The 10,069-nt window shown below is 43.8% G+C and overlaps 1 long non-coding RNA gene across 1 annotated transcript; it reads left to right on the forward strand.

The window, feature by feature from the left end:
• Window positions 1–699: 699 nt before the first annotated feature.
• Window positions 700–8,612, forward strand: LOC123824719. Its single transcript, XR_006786741.1, has 3 exons — window positions 700–927; window positions 6,253–6,330; window positions 8,103–8,612. It is a non-coding gene; the product is annotated as an uncharacterized LOC123824719 (long non-coding RNA).
• Window positions 8,613–10,069: the final 1,457 nt, after the last annotated feature.

Consider the following 10,069-nt stretch of genomic DNA (forward strand, 5'->3'; position numbering starts at 1 on the left):
GTTATATTTAATTACCTAATACATGATTTTTACTGGGCACACACATCAGAGAAATCTCATTTACCCATTCTGTGTAGGCATTCTCTTACCCCAAAATGGGTCTTCTCAGATTTTGGGATCCACCAAAGAGGATGGAATTCCAAAAAGGTATTTTTCCAGGGTACACAAGAAAAAAGCACATTTTCACAAGTTTGTTTTGGCATCAAGAATGTGTACTTTTCCCAAGGCAGTTTGGGAATCATTATTTCAGACACTTTCTGACAAAGAGATGAAGCTAATATATTATTTAGTATCACTAAGGTCTACTACAAACTGGATTCCAAGAGAGAGATTGCAAAAGAAAGCCAAAATAAGGATTCACACCACAATCAAGAAGTGACCATGCTTTTTAAAAAAACTTAAATTCAAACCAAACATTTGCAGAATAAAGGGGCTTTGTGAATGGAAAGTGGAATGTAGCTGAAAACACTTGACTGGCTATTATCTAGGCCTTTCCTAGCGCTGTGTTTCTACAATTCTAGTTATTCATTAACCAAGTGTCTCCATAAAGCGAATCCAGACATTGAAATGGAAGGACATGGTCCCTTGGGCACCTGCACAACCTCAGGAATCACAGGCCCCTGGGCCTCGGGCAGGGTGGAGCCAGGTCTGACCCGGAAGAGGTCTTCTCTGCCACGCAAACGACCTCATGTTGTTTCTCCTTCCTGCAACAACAACAAAAACGTTCACAGAGACATTTCTTCTAGTGGCATTTTCCTTGTTAGACCATGTTCCTGCTACAATAGAAGTATTTTGCTAGGAGCTGTTCCTAGCTGTTTCCTTCAGTAATAGTGTGCTCTCTGATTGTGGTTAGGGTGAGGAAATCCACCAGCCCCTTCCTGGCAGCTCTTTGCTACTTGTAGAAGAAAGAGGATGGTCACGTATAAGGTAAGAGGGTGGTGGGTCAGGGGCCCAGAAAGTGGGAGGAAGCGGGGATAGTTCTGCTTTATTGTCCTGCACCCCCATTACCCCATTTCTGTGCATAAGAAACAAAGTAGAAAGATGCTCCAACGGTCTCCCTTCTTCCCAATTATGTAAAGCTCTGCTCTGCAGGGAAGGGAGGACTTCAGGTTAAAAGAGATTTAAGGGGCAGAACAACCAAACAAAATGAGTGGACTTTTTTTTTTTACTCTAATTGGAAAAACAAAAAAGAAATAAATGTTAAGACAGAGATTTGAATATGGGCTTAGTATTAAATAATAAATATTCTAGAATTATTGTTAATTTTTATTAGGTAAGTCATGGCATTGCACTTAGGTAAAAAATTGTCTTTTAAAAAAATTTTTATTGATTTGAGAGGAGGGGGAGAGAGAGAGACAGAGAGAGTTATCAATGTTTATCCTAAACATTGATTTGTTGTTCCACTCATGTATGCATTCACTGGTTGACTCTTGTATGTACCCTGACCAGGGGTCACAACAGCAACCATGGTGCATTGGGATGATGCTCTAACCCACTGAGCTACCCAGCCAGGGCCTGTCTCATTTTCAGATGCATCTTGGAGTATTCAAGGGTGAAATGTCATGATGCTGCTAATGAAGGCGTGCTTGAAGGTTTTCATGATAGTTTTAAGGGGGAGAACTGAGAAAAAGAATATGGTAAAGTGCTGGTGGGTTTTGAAACTATGCGATGACTTCATGGAGGTTTGGTGAGCTCTTTACTTTTGTGTTGTGTTTAGAAATTTCCACAACAAAATGTTTAGTTTGAAACTTTTGAAATGTGACCCATTACTAGACCTAACCGCGTACTCACATTTTTCATTTTTCACATTTACCCATTCTATTGATTTATCACCCCAGTGATGAGCAGCAGAGGGTCATGGTTACGCGGCAGGTTCTAGAGCTCAGCGTCTGGATGCAAAACCAGCGTTGTCCCTGTAAGAGTCCTGTGACCTTGTGAGAGTTAGTTAATTTCTAAATCTGCCCATCTGAAAAACTGAGATAACAGCACTTTAACTTATTATGAAGATAAGTAAGTCAGTAAATGTGTTTAGATTAGTTACTATCATTATTAGTTACGTAACTTCAAAAAGCAGAAAAGTTCTTTATGACATCATCTAGTCTAATTCCTTTGTTTAATAAAAGAAAAATTTAAGGTCAAAATGTTAAAAAAACAAAGCCCAAAGACACATCTGGATAAAGGCAAAACAGATCAGAATTAAGCTTTCTTCAAATCCAGGCCAAAGTCCTTTCATCCGTACTTATAACTATGATTAAATTCAATATTGAATACATATTAAAGTGAATAAATAAAATCTATGCTCTCTGCTTAGCACTAAGTAAAAGACTAGATTTTTTCTCTTAAGTGATATACCATCCAGTTGAAAAACAGTAATAATACTAGATTTTGTATAGTAACTTTCACGTTTAAAAATGCTTCTGCCACGTTCAAGAACAGGACAAACCGATGTCTGGTGGTAGAAATCGGAGCAGTGGTTGCTCCTGAGTAGAACGGATTCATTGGGAGAGGAAGCAAGAGGACTCATATAAGGGACATGATATAAGTGGTTTGAGAGGACGTTTTGAGGTGCTAGAAACCTGCTGCATCTTGATTGGTGTGTTGGCTACTCAGATGTATGTATTTTCTAAAACCCACCAAAGCATATGGTGAGGGTGTGTGCATTTCACTGTATGCAAATAATTTTAGGTCAAATTTTAAAAAATCCTTCTCCACATATTTCCCTGGCTTCTCACCCCTTAACTACTGCAATAGATATGCCGTTAGAGCCGAGAAAATTGGAAGTTTTAAAAGGCTGTGCTTTAAGATACACAGCCAAACTCAAGCTAGGAGTGGGCCTCTTGATTCCTGGTCCAATGGAACTTCAAATTCAAGAGTAATTTGAGACCACACAAGGTATTGCTAAAAGTGGGTGAAGAGAGGGGGAATAGAAGAATTGTTGGACTTGTCTGGAGAAAACATGCAGAAAGAGATCAACACAGGGCAGGCGCCCTGAGGAAGGCTACGTGGGTGGAGGGGGACTTATTTGCACCTGCCCTGTTGGTCTGACTACTCTGGTCGTGCGTGCCCCTCTCTGTCAGTATGTGTCAGACTATTTGACGGCAAGGACCATATCGCACGCAGTGGACTCCAGGCATACATACCATGGCTTCAGCTTGTCTTGTGGTCCCTCTAATTCTGCTTCTCCATCTCTCCTTTCAATTTCCTTCCACTGAGCTTCCCGAACACTGTTCAACCCTCTGGGGATCAATTCTGAGCCAAGTGCCTTTACTTTCCTAGTGGCAGAAGCCTTGAGACCCGGAGAAGTGGAACAAAGCCCCCGGGCATTCTCTGGGATACCGTGAGTGTTTAACGGTTAAGGCACAAATAAAAGTCCATTGTGCCTTATACTTCCCTCCTGATCTTATCAACATGGAAAATAACGTCCTTCCTTCACTCAATGGCAAAGAAAAGCACAATGTGGTCTTTAATCTGTCAGTCAGTGTTTATGGGAGCCATTTGGCACCACCTAAGCAAACGGGTTTTGTTAGTTGGGGGAAAAGTTGTCATGCAATGGATGTGAGCCGGGTGGTGTGATGTCAGGACTGTCTCCAGGTAGAACCTCCCAGTAAGGAGATCTAAACTGCTCCTGCTTTTATTGGTTTCAAGAGCCAGTTTAACTGCACGTAGCTGAGTGACTCAGTAGTTCGCTGACGCCTACAGCCCTCATGATCCACAGTGCTCTAGCTTTTAGGACTGGAAGTTTCCTGAAGGGCAAGGATGACGAGTGATTCAGTTACTCAGCAGGTCTGCCAAAGCTGAGACCTGCATCTTTCTTATGGATCTTAATGCAAAATTGATATTTGATTATTCTCTGGCCTACTTAGTCTTTAATTGCTTCATCCCCTGTTGCTTGCCGGACAACAACAAGCTCCCAGGGAGAGACTTTGTCCTGGCGCTAGCGTAATCAAACAAAAAAAAAATGGAGGTTCTGCTGCCTATCACCACAAAAGCCAAACTTGTGAGGCAGATGCTGGTGCAAAAAGAAAGTGGTTTTATTCAGGTGCTGCATGATCTGGTAGATGGCAGGCTCGCGTCTCAAAGCCCATCTCCCCAGCAAGACCAAGATCAAAACCAGTGTCCAGAGTTCCTGCTCCAACTTAAAGTACAGTCCTTTGGAGCCCGCAGGCTGCTGCTAAGTGGTCAGAGCCCCTGTCCTGGTAGCTTAGCTTGTTCCCGGTTACTGTTCATCTCAGGTTTCCTCCTGGAGACTGTGTGTGGAACTTGCATTGCCATGGGCCATGTGGCTGCCAGGACCACAAGGTCACGTTCTCCTGGAAGGGCAAGCAAACACACGTGGGGTTGTGTGACCAGGTGGGCAAGGGAGAGAGGCTCCCTCCTGGAGGTCTCAGCAGCCACGTGGCCCATAGAGAGAACAGGCCAGTGTACCACGCCAGTTCAGGTCATGAGCAGGAGTCACAAGGCCCAGAGCTTCTTTGTCCCCCTGGGATTATATTAGCTTGGGTGTGGGATGGGCCAGGTGCTTTCTCAACATGACAGATTAACTTCCGAGATTTTCACATGCTTTGGGTCAGTCTACTTCCTAAGCAATCTCTTCTTTCCCCAGGCTAGACCGACAGGCCTCTTTGGTCCAGCACCACCCCCTGCACCATTTTGACTTCTGTGGTGCATACACCTGCCTTCCCCTGGCCCCACCCCCAATCTGGTACCACAAGGGGGGTGCAGGGCTTTTTTCTTTATCCAATTATCTTGTAGCTTTTTGTGCGCAGGCACTATCCACTGATGTTTCTAGCTCTTCATGTGCTCAGTGTAAGAACTTCTCCCTGCTGCCATCTTGACCAATGGGAGAGACTCCCCAACATTCCAGATAGACTGTCTACTGGTAACACTAGGCCCTAGAAAGTCATAGCTACATACCCTTCTCACAGTAGTCATCATTTCATGAGGCCCTACTATGAGCATAACCCTATGAGATTATGTAATACTAATTAAAACCCTCACTTTACAAACCAAGGCTACCAAAGTAGACAGTGACAGAACTATGATTTGATTTCATGTCTAATTAAAAATCTAATGTGCTTTTCATTAATTCATACCTTTCATGGTATTTCCATAATCGGAAAACATTTTTAGCTTTATCTAAATAACTCTCAAACTTTAGTGGCTCCTTTCTGCATGTTATATTAAATTGAAACTTTTCAAGCTATCCTTTAGCATTACTTGTCTTAGCAATTCCTGTCAGAAAAGCATGAGATGGAATTGTCCCAATGACCAATGGCTGGATACTTTTTATTTGTCTTGCCAGATGCATTTTCTCCATTTTCCAGTAAACCCTGTGCCCTGGAGAGCAGCCTTTATGGACCGCATCATTTAGTGTCCTGCCCTCGGGCTTGCAGTTGGGTTTACGCAGTGGGGGTAAGGGGATACTGGATGGAAGCCGAGACAGAAAAAAATAGTGTTGATGTTAATGATATTTTCCTTGCTCTCATAATTCTGGCACTGCCGGGCCCTGGAGAGATTCTAAAGATTGGCTAGGTTTGTCTATAATGGACACAGTTCCTGTCCAGTGGTCCTCTTCAACCACAGCTATTATCTTTAGGGTGAAACTCTTCCCTTCACTTGCTCAGTTTTAAGGGCACCAACTTCTCTCCAGCTTTGCTAGTTCCAGCGTGCTTCACTATCCCTTGTTAGTTTCCCTTAAGCTCACTTATATCTGTGCAAAAGTTTCTAAGTGAAAGTTTCCTCCATTGCTCCGTTTGAGGATCTCCTGTGCTTCCCTCAGGGATTTGGACTGATACAACCTGAGCCTTTCATGCGTACATTTATACATTCATTCCACAAATACACTAAGCACCTATTGTGTGCCAGGCACCGAGCTTACAGTGGTGACGAATACAGCCTCTGTTCTCCCACAGCATAAAGTACAGTCCAGGAGACAGATTAAACAGATGACCCCACAAACTAGTGGAAAACTACAATTGTGCCACGTGCCATGGCCCTGTGGACATTAATGATAGGAGTCGGTCAAGTCAGGGAAATTAAAAAGGCTTGCATGAAAAAGGAAAACGTGAACAGGTATCTGAAAAACAAATAGGCATTTATTGGGCGTAGAAGGAAAGAAAGATCATTCCAGGTGGAAGTTAGTGGCTGAGAAAGGCTAGTGTGGCTGGAACAGAAAAAGCAGAATGCTTGAAAAGAAAGATGGAGTTGAACAGGCTTCATAGACCATATTGAAAATGTGTCTTTACCCTCCAGTTCGAGTGTGGAGATTGGATTGGAAGACCAGAGCTGGCAGAATAGACCAGGCGGGAGTCTGTTGTTGCAGTAGACAAGGTGAGAAGTGACCTAAATGGTGGAGGGAGAATTGGAAAGAAATCGATAAATTTTCCCTTCCCTGCGAAATTACAGTGCTCAGTCCCTTATACACATTAACACAACTGTCGGGATGACGACTGCTCAGCACGCAGAAACATGCCGCCTTCCCGTTGTGGGACAGGGGCCCAGAAACACTGGTCTCGGTCTAAGAAACAGGGTGAGAGTCAGAAATGCAGTTACATTCTCGGGCTCAGCACATAAAACCTGCCCCCACACTGACCTCCTGCCTTTCCCTCTGCCTCTTCGTACCTCTTAGGAATTCCAAAGAGGGGGAGTCCAGAGAGGCCTGAGAGGGCCAGGGAGACTTGACCACGTTCCCATCTCAGCTCCTTCACTTACTGTGTTGACTATGCAGTTAAGTAATTTCTATGAAATGAGAGTAATAGTTAACCCATAGGGCTGTTGTGAAGATTAAATTAAGTGATGTATATAGGTAGCTAACTCAGGCAACAGAAAACTCTGATTTAAAAGGACTTAAACAAAGAAAACTTACTGTCTCATATATTGGAAACTCCTAGGTATGGCATATTTCAAGGCTGAGTGACTCAGCAGCTTAATTAATTTCTTTCTAACTTTCTTCCCATCGCTCTTGATGCGTTGACTCCTCCTTGAGCTGGCTCCCCTCATGATCAGAAGTTGGAAGTATCACATTCAATGACAGAAACATCTAGAGATAGAAAGAAATATCTCTTTCACTATTGTGCACTTGACTGTGAGAAACCTTTACCAAACAGCAACAGACATATCTCATTAACTAGAATCAGAATGTAAGATATACAAGGGCAGGGAATTTTATCTGTTTTGCTTACTGATACATCTCAAAATAGCGGGTCAGGACTAATAACTATTTGATGTTTAATATACCTCACACCTGACTCAAAATCCATCTACTAGTAGGCTAAGTGGGATTACCCTGTCTTGGCACTTTTCTGTAAAAGGCCAAATAATAATGATTTTAAGCTTTGCAAGCCATTTACAATCTCTGCAGTATATTCTCTTTTCAATCCTATAAAAATGTAAAAAATACTGTCAGCTCATGGGTCTTCAGAGGAAGGACCTGGGACTGGCTGGCCTGCAGGCCATCGTTTGGGGACCACTGGCTTCGACTAGCCGTGTGGGGTGAAATGGATGGAGGGTCAAGCACCGGGGCCAGTAGAACATGTACAACATTCAGCAGAGCCCTCCACATGGAAAAAGGACTCAGTTAATATTAACCACGCTGTTATTAATGATGCCACGTTTCCCTGGTTCTTGGTACTCTGGGGCAGCTGAACTTTAGAGACCTCAGCTCAGTGGTAAACCTGCCCTACGGAGTTGATCGCCTCTTCCCCAGACCTGAAGCCGCACCTGGGGTAGGCACCGTGTGAGCCTCTGCGTAGAAAGGCATACCATACAAGCATAAGTGGAGATTTATAAAACCATCAGCTCAGGGTCAAAACCCAAGAGTCACAAAATTAGCAGAAGATGTGATAGGTGTATTATGTGGAAGCAGTGAGTTCTAATCTCAAATATTCAAAAATTCAAAGTCAAAAATGTAAAGTAAGTTCCTCTACTATCTCAGTCTTGAACAGGCTAATAGGCAATATGTCCCACTAAGATAAAATTCTGAGCATTATTTTCTGCACACAGAACTCTTTTTCCAAAGTCCATTGCTATGACACGTCAAAAAATCTGCTTTTAAGGTTTATAGTTGACTGATCATCTTCATTGTTTTATACTGTCTTAAACAGGAACCCATTGAAGCTGAGAAGAATATTATCATTATGAGCCTCAATCATTGGTGATATTAAAAAATACTTAACAACCAATACGTCTTAGGGCCAACCATAATCCAGAAATGGAAAAGGTCTTTAATGCCCCCTGCCGAGCCTCACATTAACCCTTTTGTTGCTGAATCAGGGCAGAGTAAGAGGGAATCCAAAAGGAGGGGGTCAGTTGGAGTGGCCATTCACCCAACAGTACAGAAAGCTGTCAATATTTTAATAATCGGTATGGCCACCAGCCCAGTGTGTGCCAGATGACAGTCAGTCCTGCCTGCACTTGCCGAACAGGAAAAAAATGGCTTTTCTAGGACTATCCATCAGTAAAGGCAGAGCTCGAATTCAAAGTTAGTCTTCAAGGATTCAAATTCTCTACTGTTTTCTCTCTGCCACCCACTTCTTTGCCTATGTGTTCTTCTTCACATCCTATGGACTGCCCTAGCCACTCACTCAGACCAGGAAAAAGAACAACGAATTCGGAGACAGGAGACTCATGTTCACGTCCTACTTCTGCTATTTATTTTTTTAAGAGTTTATTTATTTATTTTTAGAGAGGGAAGGGAGGGAGATAGAGAGGGAGAAACATCAATGTGTGGTTGCTGGGAGTCATGGCCTGCAACCCAGGCATGTGCCCTGACTGGGAATCAAACCTGCGACACTTTGATTCGAAGCCCACACTCAATCCACTGAGCTACGCCAGCCAGGGCCCTACTTCTGCTATTTATTAAGTGTGAAACCTTGGGCAATCTGCCTGATCCTCCAAGACTGAACTTCTTCCCTGGGGAAATCACACTGATCGTGTCTGCACGGCAGGGCAGCTGAAGAGAAGCTTTGTAAAACATGAAGTGCTACTCAGACATTAGCCATTGACATTATGTGCAGATTGGCAGTTTTCACATTAAGAATCTGAACGTTGAAACTAGAATCCTTTCTCCAGATGAGAAAACTCAGACTTCTGAGAGATTAAGCTACTCACCCAAGGTCACACAGCTAGTGCTGATAGAGCCAGAACTGATTTCAAAGCTCTTGACTTCCAGTTCAGGGCTCTTTGCTGGGGCAACTTCCAAACTCACAAGCTGCCTACAAAGATGGAAATGTGAACAATCCTAAATTACAGTCACAGCACCCTTGGCAGGCCTTTGTCATCAGCTTCTCCCAAGTCTGCAGGACGAAGGCCCGCGTCTGGCCCAACAGACAACGTCTCTAGTTCAGGGTGCACCTACCCGGCTGCTAGGTCACTTCAGCAGCTCTGGAACAGCAGACAGAAGACAGTGTGGACAGAGATGGTGCCTATCCTACCAGGGTCTGAGTTTCAAGCCCTCACCTGCCATAGGCCAAAGGAGTCATGCTTTCCAGTGAGACCACTGAGAAGAGTTATTCTCAGCCTAGGAAGATTCATCCCAGGTTTCCTCGAAAAACAACCCTCACTGAGAAGCAAAAAAATGGAATCTATGGATATTCCCCACTCCCAGAGCTCCAAGCAAGTTGAGTAAAATTGGCCAGCTACCTTTTGTAAGTGTCCCAACCAGGGACCGAACCTGCAGCCTAGGTATGTCCCCTGACCAGGAACTGAGTCTGTGACCTTTCAATTTACGGGCTGATGCCCCAACCAAATGAGCCACACTGGCCAGGGCCAAATTTATGGTTTTGATAGGCCGGTGTATCACAGTGATGGGGGGCAGAGGGTGTATGGTGTGTACGAGGGGCTGGTTATCATGACAGGCCATGGAGTTGAAGCTAGTAAGGGGGAGAAGAAGAGACACGGCAGAGGTGATAGAGAGTGAGAACATGGTACGGACAATGGATTTATATTGGTATTTTCCTATAGGTATTCTCCTTACTTTGCCCCATGACCCCTCGAGAGTGATGCAAAATTCATTATCCCTGTCCACCCTGCAGCGCACTTGAACTCATAGAACTCCTATCGCATTGGTCCC

This window comes from Phyllostomus hastatus, unplaced genomic scaffold, assembly GCF_019186645.2.
Source record: "Phyllostomus hastatus isolate PE091 unplaced genomic scaffold, TTU_PhHast_1.1 phas_contig_58, whole genome shotgun sequence".
In the NCBI taxonomy this organism is placed as follows: Eukaryota; Metazoa; Chordata; class Mammalia; order Chiroptera; family Phyllostomidae; genus Phyllostomus; species Phyllostomus hastatus.